Raw genomic sequence first — 18,045 nt, 5'->3', positions numbered from 1 at the left:
CCATTGACAGAGTATTTAAGATAATTAAAGACCCTAAACAAAAACAGAATTACCTGGAAAAACTCAGCAGGTCTGCCAGCATTGGCGGAGAAGAAAAGAGTTGACGTTTCGAATCCTCATGACCCTTCCGCAGAACTGAGTAAAGTTAGAAGAGGGGTGAAATATAAGCTGGTTTAAGGTGGTGGTGGGGGCGGGGGGGGTGGGTGGTGTGGGGAGGGAAGTTGGGGGGCGGTGGTGGTTGTAGGGACAAGCAGGAAGTGATAGGAGCAGGTAATCAAAAGATGTCACAGACAAAAGGAACAAAGATGTGTTAAAGGTGGTGATATTATCTAAGAGAATGTGCTAATTAAGAGTGGATGGCAGGACACTCAAGGTACAGCTCTAGTGGGGGGGGGGGGTGGAAAGACTGAGAGGGTATTACAGTTATAGATTTAAAAATAATGGAAATAGGTGGGAAAAGAAAAATCTGTATAAATTATTGGAAAAAACAAAAGGGAGGGGGAAGAAATGGAAAGGGGGTAGGGATGGGGGAGGGAGTTTAAGATCTAAAGTTGTTGAATTCAATATTCAGCCCAGAGGGCTGTAAAGTGCCTAGTCAGAAGATGAGGTGCTGTTTCTCCAGTTTGCGTTGGGCTTCACTGGAACAATGCAGCAAGCCAAGGACAGACATGTGGGCAAGAGAGCAGGGTGGAGTGTTAAAATGGCAAGCGACAGGGAGGTTTGGGTCTTTCTTGCGGACAGACCGCAGGTGTTCTGCAAAGCGGTCACCCAGTTTGCGTTTGGTCTCTCCAATGTAGAGGAGACCGCATTTGGAGCAACGAATGCAGTAGACTAAGTTAGGGGAAATGCAAGAGAAATGCTGCTTTACTTCAAAGGAGTGTTTGGGCCCGTGGACGGTGAGGAGAGAGGAAGTGAAGGGGTAGGTGTTGCATCTTCTGCGTGGACATGGGAAGGTGCCATGGGAGGGGGTTGAGGAGTAGGGGGTGATGGAGGAGTGAACCAGGGTGTCCCGGAGGGAACGATCCCTACGGAATGCCACCAGGGGGGGTGAAGGGAAGATGTGTTTGGTGGTGGCATCAAGCTGGAGTTGGCGGAAATGGCGGAGGATGATCCTTTGAATGCGGAGGCTGGTGGGGTAATAAGTGAGGACAAGGGGGACCCTATCATGTTTCTGGGAGGGAGGAGAAGGCGTGAGGGCGGATGCGCGGGAGATGGGCCGGACACGGTCGAGGGCCTTGTCAACGGCCGTGTGTGGAAAACCTCGGTTAAGGAAGAAGGAGGACATGTCAGAGGAATTGTTTTTGAAGGTAGCATCAGCAGAACAGATGCGACGGAGACGAAGGAACTGAGAGAATGGGATGGAGTCCTTACAGGAAGCGGGGTGTGAGGAGCTGTAGTCGAGGTAGCTGTGGGAGTCGGTAGGCTTGTAATGGATATTGGTGGACAGTCTATCATCAGAAATTGAGACAGAGAGGTCAAGGAAGGGAAGAGAAGTGTCAGAGATGGACCATGTGAAAATCATGGAGGGGTGGAGATTGGAAGCAAAGTTAATAAATTTTTCCAGGTCCCGATGAGAGCATGAAGCAGCACCGAAGTAATCATCGATGTAACCCGCTGACAAGGGTGGTGCTGTTGTTGTCTGGCACACTGACCTCTACCTCGCGGAGGCTGAGCGTCAACTCGCAGACACTTCCTCCTACCTCTCCCTGGACCATGACCCCACCACTGAACATCAAGCCATTGTTTCCAGGACTGTCACTGACCTCATCTCCTCTGGAGATCTTCCTCCCACCGCTTCCAACCTGATAGTCACCCAACCTCGGACGGCCCGCTTCTACCTCCTACCCAAAATCCACAAACAGAACTGTCCCGGCAGACCGATCGTGTCAGCCTGTTCCTGCCCCACGGAACTCATTTCTCATTATCTTGACTCCCTTCTCTCTCCCCTTGTCCAGTCCCTTCCCACCTACATCCGTGATTCCTCTGACACCTTACGTCACATCAACAATTTCCAGTTCCCTGGCCCCAACCGCTTCCTCTTCACCATGGACATCCAATCCCTCTACACCTCCATCCCCCACCAGGATGGTCTGAGGGCCCTTAGCTTCTTCCTTGAACAAAGGCCCAAACAATCCCCATCCACCACTATTCTCCTCCGTCTGGCTGAACTTGTTCTCACACTGAACAATTTCTTCTTTAACTCCTCTCACTTCCTCCAAATAAAAGGTGTGGCTATGGGTACCCGCATGGACCCCAGCTATGCCTGTCTCTTTATGGGGTATGTGGAACATTCCTTGGTCCAGTCCTACTCCGGCCCCCTCCCACAACTCTTTCTCCGGTACATCGATGATTACTTCGGTGCGGCCTCATGCCCGCGTCGAGACCTGGAAAAATTTATTAATTTTGCTTCCAATCTCCACCCCTCCATCAATATCACATGGTCCATCTCTGACACTTCCCTTCCCTTCCTTGACCTCTCTGTCTCAATTTCTTATGATAGACTGTCCACCAATATCCATTACAAGCCTACCGACTCCCACAGCTACCTTGACTACAGCTCCTCACACCCCGCTTCCTGTAAGGACTCCATCCCATTCTCTCAGTTCCTTCGCCTCCGTCGCATCTGTTCTGCTGATGCTACATTCAAAAACAATTCCTCTGACATGTCCTCCTTCTTCCTTAACCGAGGTTTTCCACCCACAGTGGTTGACAGGGCCCTCAACCGTGTCCGGCCCACCTCCCGCGCATCCACCCTCACGCCTTCTCCTCCCTCCCAGAAACATGATAGGGTCCCCCTTGTCCTCACTTATTACCCCACCAGCCTCCGCATTCAAAGAATCATCCTCCGCCATTTCCGCCAACTCCAGCATGATGCCACTACCAAACACATCTTCCCTTCACCCCCCCTGGCGGCATACTGTAGGGATCGTTCCCTCTGGGACACCCTGGTCCACTCCTCCATCACCCCCTACTCCTCAACCCCCACCTCTGGCACCTCCCCATGCCCACGCAGAAGATGCAACACCTGCCCCTTCACTTCCTCTCTCCTCATCGTCCAAGGGCCCAAACACTCCTTTCAAGTGAAGCAGCATTTCACTTGCATTTCCCCTAACTTAGTCTCCTGCATTCGTTGCTCCAAATGCGGTCTCCTCTACATTGGAGAGACCAAACGCAAACTGGGCGACCGCTTTGCAGAACACCTGCGGTCTGTCCGCAAGAAAGACCCAAACCTCCTTGTCGCTTGCCATTTTAACACTCCACCCTGCTCTCTTGCCCACATGTCTGTCCTTGGCTTGCTGCATTGTTCCAGTGAAGCCCAACGCAAACTGGAGGAACAGCACCTCATCTTCCGACTAGGCACTTTACAGCCTTCTGGGCTGAATATTGAATTCAACAACTTTAGATCTTAAACTCCCTCCCCCATCCCCACCCCCTTTCCGTTTCTTCCCCCTCCCTTTTGTTTTTTCCAATAATTTATACAGATTTTTCTTTTCCCGCCGATTTCCATTATTTTTAAATCTATAACTGTAATATCCTGTCAGTCTTTCCACCCCACCCCCACTAGAGCTGTACCTTGAGTGTCCTGCCATCCATTCTTAATTAGCACATTCTCTTAGATAATATCACCACCTTTAACACGTCCTTGTTCCTTTTGTCTGTGACATCTTTTGATGATCTGCTCCTATCACGGCTTGCTTGTCCCTACAACACCCCCACCCTCAACCCCAACTTCTCTCCCACCCCCCGCCCCCCCCCCGCTCCCCACCACCATCTTAAACCAGTGTATATTTCACCCCTCTCCTAACTTTACTCAGTTCTGCGGAAGGGTCATGAGGACTCGAAACGTCAACTCTTTTCTTCTCCGCCGATGCTGGCAGACCTGCTGAGTTTTTCCAGGTAATTCTGTTTTTGTTTTGGATTTCCAGCATCCGCAGTAGTTTTTTGTAATTAAATACCCTGCCTGTCCAACCTTAAGGTTGGTGGACAGGCCAGGAGCCCCAGCGGGCTTCTGATAATACATGAAACCTCATCCACTGGCGGGATGAGGTTTCATGTCTGTTTTTAAATACTTTAATGCATTTTATGTGATATTTATTAACATGTCCCCTCTCGCATGACATTGTCACATGAGGGGGACATGTTAATGTTTTTTTAATATTTCTATTTTTAAAGTTGTTTGGACTGTCAGTAATCTCCCTGAGACAGCACTTGGTCTCAGGAAGCAGTGCGCGCTTTTGCACTTTGACAGCTGGGGATTCCCTCCTCCCCCCGCACAGGGATCGCAAAGCGCTTCCTGTCGGGCAAAGGCCCACCCACTCAAAATGGCGGCTGGCCCCGATTTGGCGGCGGGGGATCGGCTGTCCGCCCACCGCCAAGCTGGTGGGGCCCACCCGCCATCCGAGGGCAAAATTCTGCCCAAAGTTTATAAGATTGTTATGTTTTGGGACTGTTTTTTTAATTTAGGGTAAAATGGAGGAATGGAGGGTGTCATGTGACCTATTCTGAATCCTGCCCAACAAAAAGCTTGGTTGTTAAAAGTTAACAGGGGTCCCAGGTTGTTCTACTGGGAAGAAGGTGCAAGGGGTCATACCTAGAGATAATGGCAGGAGCATATAGACTGACTATGGGCAGACTGTTATGCCGGAATTTTCCAGCCCCTCACGCTGGCGGGATCTTCTGGTCCCGCTGATGTGAATGGATATTTCAATGCCACGGGGGAAACTGCCGTGGGTGCGGGGTGGGGGGCGGCTGGAAAATTCCAGCCTTAGTCCTCAAGTCTCACAGGAAGGTGTTAGGAATGTCAGCTTCTATAAATGGTTATACTTTAAACTGTCTATTTAATTCCAACATAGAATGAAGTTGGAAATCTAAAGGATACATAATTAGCATTTCTACCTGGATACAAGACCCATGTAATTGACATTGTCATGGAGGTGGGTTTTGAGAGGGGAAGAGTCCATAGGAAGCCACTGTAGGATTAGGTTGCAGGTTTTTCCTAAGATATCCCTGAATCTCACAGACACAGTGTGTCTGCAAGAAACTGAGAGAGAGATAGAGAGACAGACAGAGCAGCAACAGCCAGTCTCTATTGTTCACCATGTAGCATGAAGATGGGATCTTATGCTTGAATTGAAGAGACCAAGTTCATGACGATTTAAGTGAGGCTGGAAGATTCACCGAACTTTGGCAAGAGAGAGGAATCTCCAGGGTAATGCTCACCATGAAAGTCAGCTGAGGGATTAGAAGTTACCCAGCCAGAGAAGGAAAAAGGAAGCAAGCCATCAGGAGCTGAGAATATCTTTGGACTGATTCCTGAAGAATTGTGTGTCCGCTTAAAGGGCAGAGTAATGTATAATCATGGAGGAGGGTTTTTGATCTTTTAAAAGTGAAATGGGGAATCTTTTCTACCGTTTAGAGTGTAAGTTGCCTACTGAGATAGTGTTTAGTCAACATCATTTTCACATGGTCCATCACTGACACTTCTCTTCCCTTCCTTGACCTCTCTGTCTCAATTTCTGGTGATAGACTGTCCACCAATATTCATTATAAGCAAACCGACTCCCACAGCTACCTCGACTACAGCTCCTCACACCCCACTTCCTGTAAGGACTCAGTTCCTTTGCCTCTGTCGCATCTGTTCTGATGATGCCACTTTGCAAAGCAGTTCCTCTGACATGTCTTCCTTCTTCCTTAACCGAGGTTTTCCACCCACGGTGGTTGACAGGGCCCTCAACCATGTCTGGCGCATCTCCCGCACATCCGCCCTCACGCCTTCCTCTCCCTCCCAGAACCATGATAGGGTCCCCCTTGTCCTCACTTATCACCCCACCAGCCTCCGTGTTCAAAGGATCATCCTCCGCCATTTCCGCCAACTCCAGCATGATGCCACCACCAAACACATCTTCGCTTCACCCCCCCTGGTGGCTTTCTGCAGGGATCGTTCCCTCTGGGACACTCTGGTCCACTCCTCCATCACCCCTTACACCTCAACCCCCTCCCACGGCACCTTCCCATGCAACCGCAGAAGGTACAACACCTGCCCCTTTACTTCCCCCCTCCTCATTGTCCAAAGGCTCAAACATTCCTTTCAAGTGAAGCAGCACTTCACTTGCACTTCCCTTAATTTAGTCTACAGCATTCGTTGTTCCCAATGCGGCCTCCTCTACATTGGAGAGACCAAATGCAGACTGGGTGACCGCTTTGCGGAACACCTTCGGTCTGTCCGCAAGCATGACCCAGACCTTCCTGTTGCTTGCCATTTCAACACTTCACCCTGCTCTCATGCCCACATGTCCATCCTTGGCCTGCTGCATTGTTCCAGTGAAGCTCAACACCAACTGGAGGAGCAGCACCTCATCTTCCGACAAGGCACTTTACAGCCTTCCAGACTTAACATTGAGTTCAACAACTTCAGATCATGAACTCTCTCCTCCATCCCTACCCCATTTCTGATCCCCCTTTTTCCAATAATTTATAACTTTTAAAATATATTTTTCTTTTCCCACCTATTTTTAAATTTATTTCAATCTATCGTTTTAACTCCACCTTTTAGCCCATTTCGATCCCTTCCCCCCACCCCACCTCCACTAGGACCATCTGTCACTCGCTTGTCCTGCTTTCTACCCTTAATGTCCCCATTAGCACATTCCTTAGATAATATCACCACCATTAACACCCCTTTGTCCTTTTGTCTATGACATCTTTGGCAGTCTCTTCTTTGCCTCCACCTATCACTGGCCCTCTATCCAGCTCTACCTGTCCCACCCTCCTCAACCAGCTTATATTTCACCTCATTTCTATATTTCCTTAGTTCTGATGAAGAGTCATACGGACTCAAAACGTTAACTGTGTTCCTCTCCACAGATGCTGTCAGACCTGCTGAGTATTTCCAGCTATTTTTGTTTTTGTTTCAGATTTCCAGCATCCGCGGTATTTTGCTTTTATCTTAGTGTTTAGTCCATGTTGCTTTTAGTTTGTTTGTTAAAGTAAAAGTCTTAATCTTAATCTTGCCATGTGATCCTTCCAGTCAGTCACTGGAAATTTGAATATCATTTTATAAGTTATTGGTCTCTATGGGGATCATAACAACATTCTGACCAGATTCCTGATCATGCCCTTTGCTTTAGAAAGGAGGAAGGAAGGCTTCTGATTTTTGATTTGGTGATATTGCTACTGCACAATGTTTGTTTAGAAACAGATTGAAGACACTGTTTGTGGGGAAGACCATTGTAAGGTGAGTGAGACAAGTGCTGTTGCTGAAAAAAAGGGGCCAAGGCCTCCTTGAATCCACTGGAGCTGCACTTTGCTGGGGCCTGCGAAGAGCCTTTTGTTGCAGGCCCGAAGCAGCTCCAGTGAACGGGAGGATCAGCATAATTTTCAACACCAGGTAAGCGTGCAATTCCTGTGGGCCAGCACTTTCCGACGTTAGTTGGAAGTTCTGGCACAATGAAGTGAGACTTGTAGAGTAGAGTAGGGTATATGAAAACATTTCAAATGCATTTCAACCATGGTACATTATTCTTAAATCACTGCTACTTCTTTTCCTCCAAGTAAACCAATTGAAATATAGGGCAGAATGTTACAGACACCTGCTGGCAGGTTTGTAAGCAGTGTTGGTGTTATGGGGGGAGGAACCCATAAAATTGTCCAGGTGGCCTTCCTGCCACCCTCCCACAACCCTTTGGCCTCTCTTTCTATCCCTACTATGAGACCTGCCACGCTTGCCTCCATCCTGGCTCTGGGATCTAGAATATGGGGGCTACTTGTAGCCCCAGCTGTGGCCACCACTCCGATCAGATTGGCCAGCAGGTCTCTGAGGCGGGACCTCCACCTAAATGAGGGGCAGAAGTCTCACCTCCAGCCAATTATCACTCCTTGGAATATTAAATGGCTGCGAGGCAGCTGGCATCAGCAGGGAGTCTACCGCAGCATTAGTGAGATAATTCAACCGATACCAATAAATAGAAAAGAAAACTGCAAATATTGGAAATCCAATACAAAACCACAACATGCAGGCAGCACACTGAAGGTCAGACAGCATCTGTGGAGAGAATGGAGAGGGCAGACAAGTCAACATTTCAACTCAGGTCTGCAATGGTCCTAAGCGTTGGGTTGTCTGTTCTCTGTGAATCTGCTGACAGTCCTACTGTGTGTTTCTAGAACCTTCTGTTTTTACCCAATTCATGCCATTATGTTAATTAAATGTTTCTTAAAATGCATAAGTAGCTAGGTGCCAACAAAATTTAAGTTTCTTTATGCTGTGTGAAGCAAATTTATAATAAATGTGCCATAAATTAATAAATGTATACAAATGTACAGATATTCAGTATTATCATTGTAATGGAGCATGTGTGGAATCATACCTGCATTATAAAAATTAGTGATTTACTACTGTATTAGCCACATCCCCATTCAGTATCACAAAGTTCAGGAGAATTTAATTTTATACTTACCTTGCTTTGATACACTTCCTATTTCACTATTGATCATCCACCCTTTGCTCCATTTATTTCTCCCTTTCCATAATGCCAATTATACTATCACTATTGGCAACAATAAAAGATTGGGAGGACTAGGTGTCCTCAACACAACTCAGCCCTACTTATAATAATGAGAAACTTAAGTGTTCTGCAGAAACTGCATTTGTCCAATGATGGATCATTGTGATTTGTGATTGTCAAATGACACATGAAGATTAATGAGTTGGGTGTGAAGGAGATACTATATATCGAACAACAAGAAGACCTGTTGGCTAGTTGAGCAGCGTTTATTCTATGCCAGAGTCTATCCCCTACTACAGTATTGTAAGAGAAGTAGAAATGGACACAACAAGTAGGATAGGATTAACATTTTATTTTGACATTCAAACAATTAGTGTGGGGTCTGAGGTGGGCAGGTGTGCAATTTGGTGCCGTCTGTTTCTATGCCAGTTCATCACCATGATCCCAACTCTGGGTCATTTTCAATGAAGATGACTCGGTGCCGGATCAGTTGCCTGCCACTTCCTGGTGAGCAGCCAACTGAGGTCAGTTATTGATAATAAGCTCCATTCCCATGCTGATTGGAATTTTAGTCAGCAATGTGGGCAATCCACATCGGCCTGGACCATGGCTCAGGGTATGAAATGGGGGAGGGCGATGGATCATGTGAGGGACACCCCCCCTGACATCTGCCAGGCCATGACTGCTGGATGTCCTCCGGAGGGGTTGCCCCTCCAGGATTATGGCCAGAGGGCTGTACCTTTTTGAAGAAAACTTACTGGCTGTAGTGTTCAATTGTTCTGTTTTTGATTATGTGAGCCTGTTTATACTCACTGTGGTTGATTAGTTAAGCCTGGGTGTGGACTCAGAAAAGAGTAAACAAAGCTGAAAGCTAGCTGCTCAAAGCTGCTAGAAGCGTGAGAGAGCAAACATTTTTATGCCCTGTGATGAATTCCTGTTAAACACATATAAGCTGGTGTGTCATCTCTGCATAGCTCCGGGATATAAAATATACATCACTGGCCTGCTCTGTCGCTCTCTCCAGCTTCAGATCGGCAGCTCCCACCTTGGCCCATGGGGCTGCAAACCACTGAGTGCTGGAGGACCTCCCATTCGCCCTCCAGCATCATCCCTGATTGGGCAGCTAGCTCACTCCCTAGCCTTTAATTGGCTTCAGTTTTGAGAATAAGGTGGGCATGTCTAAAACATCGTCATACGGAGTCAAGACCAAGAACTAAGCTCCTTTTGTCTGGTTCACAACCCTTGATTGAAAATTCAGTCCAAGGTGTCTGTAGTTTGAACCATTACAGGTCATAAATCAAGGTCATAAATAAAGATGTAAGACTACCCCATTCTGCAGTTGAGGTTAATTTACATTTGAACTTGTGAACTTGCAAGCAGTTCCTGAGATAGCCTTAACAAATGCTGAAGACTTGAGGCATGAACAGTAACATATCAAAGAACTGAAGCTTCTTACACATTTAAGGGTTAAAAGAGAAACCCAAATTCTAAAACAGCAAGATAAACTACATTCCCCAGAGGACCTTTTGTGCGCAGATATAAAGAAACATAGCTTGAGTGTTGATACATTCAGATAAAGGAACACTAAAGAAGATGAATAGTGTGCCCAGGAAGACACAAACCAAGGATAGGCTCAGTCAGGAAAAAATGAAAAGAAACATGGGAAGAGAAATTAACCCATGTTCTGTGCAATATCTGAGCGCTAAAATAGTGTTTGTTGGATGAGCTTTTAGCAGTGCTAACCTGTACCTTCCAATTAGTCAGCTGTCTGAATCAAGCATTATACTCCTTGCGTATGCTAATTAGGGGCCCCAAGCCTGTTTCAGGACCCTGCTTCTAAATTTGGCAGAAGCTTCATGGAAAGGCCTGACCTTTCAAACTCCACAGGGATATGAAATTAGTATCCACAGCACTCTGGCTTAATATAAACGAAACCTGAGGCCTAGTTATTTTGTTTTAGCTCGTCAGTTTCATTTCATTATTTCTTTTGCAAGTTATATTATCTAACTATTGCTGCTTATCTTTTGACAAACTTGAAATTTGTGACTAATTGTTCAATAAGCATATTGGGATAAATGTTCCACATCTATTTTTGACCTTCAGGAGTTGAGAGGCTATCCTGATGAATCAAATCTGTCCTGAAGGGGGCTCCAGCGGCTGCCAGGAGTGAGCCTCAGGTCAACGTCAATGGGAATTTATTCCGGGTGCACCTCCTACTCTGTGTGAGTTTCCAACATCAAATCAATTTGTTGGTGAAAGAAAATCCTCTGAGACAAAAAGGGGGAGGGGGAACTATTATAAGGTCCAGAAAGGGAAATGCACCATTATATAAACAGAAACCAATTTGTTCAGTAATTTAAGTGAAGTCACAAGTACTGGATTAAGGTCAAAGATGTGGTCTAGCAACATTACAGCTCGTTAATTCAGTAACATTTTGAGAGAAGAAAGCCAACAAATCATAAACAGAAGTTAATTATAGAGACTTCAGCATAAGCGTAGCATAAATGCCAGTCATAAATATGGCATCACATATTAAACTCTGGACATGCAAAGGTGAGTTCCAATAAATTTCTTGTCAGTTATGGGGACCAAAATGTCAGGAGTTTCCAATGAATTATTCCTCCCCTAATGGATGCTCGAGTCACAACTTAGATTTTTCCGTTTAACTGGTGTTAGGGTCTGAGACATGCATTAATCATTCCTGCAGCTTGAAGACCATTAGGGTAGATGTGAATGGCCTACTCCCTGCCAGAGTCCACCCTCTTCATCAAAGTCGGCTAACAGCACTCTGCAAGATCATGTCTTGGCAGCAGTACAGGCGTTGCTGGTACTGATGCCAGAAACACAAGAACTGCTGCAGCTGTCCCTCTATATCTTGTCTCAACCCAAATATTCAAAATCAGCAGTAAAACATTATACAGCAGCTTCTTTAGGTTGTGAAACTATTTAAAATTGCATCGTTGGCTAGAACATTTTCTTTTCTAAGTACAATCTGCTAACTTAATCATCATTTTACTGAAATAGGTTTGTTGGGGCTTATATCAGATTACAGGAGGGTTCTGTCTTTATTCATTGGTTCCATAGCAAAAATACCATGGGTCTTTCAAGAGCTCAAAGACAGAGATTATCAATGTAGCAAATATTGTTTTTCTTACCAATAACCACATTATTTTTCACCTAACACAAATACATATGTTGTTCTGCAATTGGTGGCAAGTAAGAGGTAAGAGTGCAGATCGATCACATGGATGAAGATTTTACAGTGCAATTTCTCACCATAAACTACATATATTTCTTCAACAATGTATTTCTTGCAATTTGTCTTAAGTGATTGAACTTCATTGCAGGTATGTTTCATAGGAAACAGCAGGTTCTCTCACCTTTGGTGGAAATACATCAAAAACAATGAATTCTATAGACCATTGGAAGTGTTCAGGTCCCCTCAAACAATGCTCAAAGTTGAAGACACTGAGCCACATATCAGAAACCCTATAGCAGTTAAATTCATAGGGCAGCCTTTCTTGTCCTCTTGTTCCACATCAGTTGAAAAAAAACTCTTCTTGACAATAGTGCAAAATGTTTTTTGATTCAAAACAATACCTCAGCATCTCCTTTGGGAATACACTAATGGATTCTAAGCATATTGTACATCTTGTGCGAACATTCATCACAATGGTATAGGCCTATTGACACTACAGGAGAAAATTGAAATGATTCTGATGTTAAGTTGTATAATTTAATTTCGGAGTCTCTCAATGTTGAACCCTGCTGCATTATACTGGTCAAAGCTTAACTGTGAAGCCAATTAGCCCAATAACCAAGCTATAAAGTGGTCAGTGGAAACAACAGCAACATTCCTGTAATAGGATAGTTACAAAAATCTGATGGGGTTTCTTGTCAGCTCAATAATTATGGCACATAAATTTATATGGGAAATGTGTCAGAGGACTTAATTAGCTTCTCTGATAGAATTTAATTCAGAACTTCAAAGCCAAATTTGATATGCAAACCCCTGTCCTGTTCTGACTTTGGCAATATACAAATATGATGTGACTTCCCATGTTCAGTGTGGTGCTGGGGCGGGGTGGTGGTGGGGGGAGGGGGTGGATGTGGCGGTGGGGGGGGGTGGGGGGGTGGGGTGGTGGTGGGGGGAGGGGTGGATGTGACGGTGGGGGGGGGTGGGGGGGTGGGGTGCGGTGTTGCGGGGATGGGGGGGGGTGCTTGCACAATGTTCTGCAAATGACCACTAGATGGAGCTGAACTGTCAGCAGTTAGCTTTATTGTTATTTCCGATTTTTGCCTGGAAATAAAGACTTGCATTTATATAGCACCTTTCACAACCACCAGATATCCCAAAGTGCTCTACAGTGAGTGAAATACTTTTGAAGTGCAGTCACTGTTGTAATGAAGGAAACATAATGTGACGTAATGTAGTTCCAGGAGTGTACAGGACCCCAATGCGGCTGGCCTTGCTAGACATTTACTGCAGTTGGTGAATACAGTGATGTATATGCTGAGGACTGAAAACAGGTTAACTTCATTTCACAGCAAATGTATTTTCACTACAGTCACGCACTGCTTGTGTCACGTAAATTTTTATTATGGTGAAATATTACCCGTTGGACTGGAGAACACCCAGTAAAGGACTTGAATGAGGATAGTACGCTATTTCTGTGGCTGAACGCTTTGCAGCTTGATGTTCTCAGAGGGAAACAGTGTTAATGGATGTGTTACTGATTGCTTGCTTTGTTTGACAAGGTCACATGCAGCATTTGAACTGCAACCATTTAACAGTCCGTGGATTCATGTACGAAGCTTTACTGTAATTTAATAATTTACCTTAATTTAAGCCCTATTCCATAGACTTGATCGCAACAATCCATGCTGACATTCTAGTGCAGTACTGAGGAGGTATTGTCTTCTAGATAAGGCTTTAAACCAAGGCCCCGTACACTTTCTCAGGCGGCCATAAGTGATTCTCTGGCACTATTTCGAAGGGGAGCCGGGGTGGGGGGTGTTGGTGGGGGTGTTGGGTGGGGGTGGGGGTTCTTCCCACTGTCCTGACCAAGGTTTCCCCTGAATCAAGATCATTAAGAAGCAGATTATCTGGTCACCATCACAATGCTTTCTGTGCGAGTTTCCTGTGCAAAATATTGGCTTCCATGGGCAACATCGTCCTCCCGTCAGGGGGGAAGTGCGGGAGCGGGCGCGGGTGTGCGAGCTCCTGATCGGCGCCCCTGGTCTGGGGCGCGCTGCCATCTTACGTGAGCGGGCCAATTTAAGGCCCGCCCAGCGTGACGTTCGCTCGGGCTGAGCGCTCCCTGTGCGGGCGGTGGGGGGGCGGGGGTGATACCCTGAGCTGGGAGTGCGCTCTTTCGCGCATGCATGTGAAAGAGTGCACAGATATCCCTGAGGCAAAGTGCTGCCTCAGGGAGATTGCTGGAAGTTTTAAAAATTTGTGGAAGTGCGGAAGAAAAAATTCCCGACATGTCCCCTCATGTGACACTGTTACATGAGCTGGGACATGTCAATTTCTTTTATTTCAACACTTCATAAACATTTTAAAGCCCTCATGAAACCTCATCCCGCACTGGGATGAGGTTTCATGTTTTTTCTAAAGGCCGCCTGGCCTCCTGGCCTGCCCACCAACCTTAAGGTTGGACAGGTAGGTCCTTTAATTCGCTTCATTGCTTTTTTAAAGGCCTTAAGTGGCCGTTGATAGTTCGGCGGGCGCACAGCACAGAAAATCTAAATGACGGCGGGGAGACGTCGGGACATACGCCCGATGTCACCCCGTGTCATTTTACGCGTCGACAAGCGGGCCCTGCCCCCTGCTCGGCAACCGGAAGGTGCAGCCCCATGTTTTGCTGCAATGCCACAGTGACTACACTTCAAAGATACCTCCTTGGCTTGTATAGAGTTTTGGTTTGTCCTGAGGTGGAGAAAAGCACTAAAAAGTCTTTCTTTTTAACTGTAGCTTCTGTACTCTTACTTATTCCTTTTTCTTTAGCTGTTGACATTGGGCTTGCCATCAGCACCTCCCCCGACCCCTAGCCCGCCAAACCTGCCGGATCCATTTTTATTTCCTCCTCCTCTCCAGAAGGAAGAAAGGAGTAAAAACTGGGAAATAAGAGTACTGGTCCGAAATGTTTTTTTCCTTCTGGGCTGTCTCTAGGCTGTACATCTTTTTTTGATTTTGACAATGTCCCACACTTCTGCCTACATTCTCTGTGAACTATCAGAGAGAAGCTGCATGTCTACAGAGGCTATAATGATTTGCTGTCTGATTACCTTTTCCATGTGACACCTGAGTTCTCTCCTGCATCTCCTGGATGCTGCAGCCGTGATCAGGAAGTTGCTGTGTCGACGTATCTCAGCTGTCAGATTGGATCCTATCACTCCGTACACAGTGCATCAGTGAACCACAACTTTCTCATTAGACGTTTTGCTACCCGTGCAATACATGTTATAAATAAAACCTCAACTTTGGCTTTGAAACCAAGTACCGTGTAAAATAATCCCGAGGGAGAGGGGGCTGGGGTGTTGCATTTCCGAGACTTGTGTTGAGAGGGTTGGTTGCAGCAAGACATGCCTGATAATAGGAACCTGACAGAGTCAATCCTTTGTAGCAGACTTTATAATTTAATATCTGAGCCACTTAGGCTCACAGTGCTCCAGGTGGCTGCTGATAAGTCACCAGTCAGCCTGCCTCACTGAAGTAACCTCGAAAGGTTGGTGTTCTTCCCACTCAACTTCAGATAAATGCTCCTAAGCCACTTCCTTAACAGCTGGGACGGTTTTATCTGGTTATACTCCAGCAGGACCTGCATTCACCCTTAGGGCCTCTAAGTCTTCACTTATGCTGTACACAAAGATACTAAGTAAAGTATCTCCTTCGGAGCCCTTCAGCCTGCACAGATACCTGACCATACATGGATTCCTCTGCAGGTTATGCATGGCAATTTTTTTTTTAACATCTCAGACACCTGACTGATGAAAAAGATTACCTTTAGATCAAAATAAATAAAACAGAAATTGTCCCTTATTGTGAGGATAATTGCTGTCGAGAAAGGACAACAGCCTTAGTTTGCATATGGAAATCCTCCAGAAATGTTACAACGTCTGTGCAACATCTGTTCACATTTCTGTGCCAAAACAATTAAAAATTGCTGTGTGATGCTCTATTGCATAAAAAAAAAACAGGCACTTCTATCATTGAAATATCTCCAGCCATTTCCAATCATTGACAGGACAGTTTCAAGTTAATGGCAAGAGGTTAATATCAATCAAACTGATCTTGAGAACTTGAATTGATGTAAAGGCAAAATGTTCAGGCTCTTCTGGTGACTCAGTGGGGTTATCAAGTGAGGAGCTGGTATTTCCCCTAGCAATTGAACAGCCTGCCAATGCTCAACTAAAGCTCTCGGGTATAGTAGTAGAGAATGCCCTGCACCCATGGGATTACATCCAGGTATGAGCAGGAGGCAAGTGGAGAAAATTTTTTTTTTTTTTTTGTAAAAATATACTTTATTCATAAAAAATCTTCAATCACATTCAAAACCATTTCAAAAACAACATTACAAGGGTACAATCCAGGTTAAACTTTTACAAAATGTATCACCAGGTGCATCAGTACAAACAATATTACAATCATTTACAGCCTTTCATTTTGATCTGTACAGCCCGAGGGGCTCTAAACAGTTCCCAGTCTCTCGGTGCGCTGTGGTAGAAAGGTCTTAGACAGCGACCCTTCCCCATTGCGCCTTTGCGGCAGCTGCCCCAAGCTTTAGTGCGTCCCTCAGCATGGTGGTCCCACGGGCCATCGATCTGGTCGGGCGGAAATGACTCTCGTTCCTCCGGCCTGGGTATTCTGCTGCGGGGAGGCAACTTCACCGTCTCCGAGGTCAAGGAGGTGGTGGGCGGGCGACTCCTGGTAGCAGACGTAATGTACAAGAACGCTCCACTCCGGTTAATTAACGTGTACGGCCCGGCACAAGGGGCTGAGCGGCTGGAGGTTTTTCAGCAGCTCCCACTGCTGCTGGCGACCTCCAGGCCGGTCATTCTGGGCGGGGACTTCAACTGCATCATCGATGCGGCTGGACGATCCGGCAGGGCCGGAAGCAGATTGGACGCTACGTCCAGATCCCTGATGGAAACAGTTAAGGATGCCAAGCTGCACGACGTCTTCAGCAACCCTGCAGACGGAGCGCAGCGTAGATACACCTGGTCGCGGCCAGACGGGTCCATTCGTTCCAGGATAGACTTCCTGTTTGTGTCCCGTGCATTCACAGTCAGATCCACCGACGTCAAGCCGGTGTTCTTCTCTGACCACTGCCTCCTACTGGCGGACTGCCACTTGGAGGAAGACCTGAGGGTGGGCAGGGGGGCATGGAAGCTAAATGTGCAACTGCTGACCCCAGAGAACATTGAGGAGCTCAAGAGGGATTACAAAGGTTGGAGAACCGTGAAACCCCTCTTTGAGTCCCTGACACACTGGTGGGAAGTGATCAAGGGAAGCATCAAGAGGTTTTTCATCCGCAAAGGCACCCAGAAAGCTAGAAAGGAACAGAGGGAAATGTCCCGACTCCAGGAAAAGATGCAGAATCTGCTCCGGCTGCAGTCGATGGGGGTCGATGTCAAGGAGGAGCTCCAAGAGGTGAAGGGCCAGCAAGCCTCGCACTTTGCCTCGGAGGCCTCCAAGATCATCTTCCGTTCCAGAGTCCGCTCCGTGGAGCAGGATGAGACGTGCTCACGTTTCTTCTTCCAAAAGGTACACAGAGAGCGCTCTGTGATCAGCAGCCTGAAGGAAGAAGACGGCTCAGTAAAGTCATCACGGTCCGACATTCTGAGGATCAGCAAATCCTTTTATGCCGGTCTGTATGACGTGAAGCCCACGGACAGCACGGCCTCCCAGTCCTTCCTGTCCTCTATCACGGAGGTCTTAGACCACAGTACGCGGGAGAGCCTAGACAAACCGCTAACTCCTGACGAACTGACTAAGGCCCTCGAGTCCTTCGAGAAGAGTAAAACCCCCGGAAGCGACTGCCTGCCGGCGGAGTTGTATTCGGCTCTGTGGGACTTGATCGGCCCAGACCTGCTAGAAGTGTACGAGAGTATGCTCCTGGCCGGCAGCATGTCAGAATCCATGAGGAAAGGCATCATCACCCTCATCTACAAGCACAAGGGGGAAAGGGAGGAAATTAGAAATTGGCGACCCATTTCACTGTTGAATGTGGACTATAAGATTCTGTCCAAGGTCATCGCCAACCGGGTCAAATCCGCTCTGGAATTGGTGATTCACCCTGACCAGACCTGCTCTGTGCCAGGCAGGAAGATCTCTGACAGCCTGGCGCTGCTCAGGGATACGATTGCCTATGTACAGGACAGGGGTGTGGATACCTGCCTCATCAGCTTGGATCAGGAGAAGGCCTTTGACAGAATATCGCACACCTACATGGGGGATGTGCTCTCCAAAATGGGCTTTGGGGAGGGAATTCGAAATTGGATCCAACTGCTCTACACTAACATCAGTAGCGCAGTCTCA

The sequence above is a fragment of the Cetorhinus maximus genome, chromosome 6 (genome assembly GCF_964194155.1).
Source record: "Cetorhinus maximus chromosome 6, sCetMax3.hap1.1, whole genome shotgun sequence".
Lineage (NCBI taxonomy): Eukaryota > Metazoa > Chordata > Chondrichthyes > Lamniformes > Cetorhinidae > Cetorhinus > Cetorhinus maximus.
Note: the sequence above shows the minus strand (reverse complement) of the source record.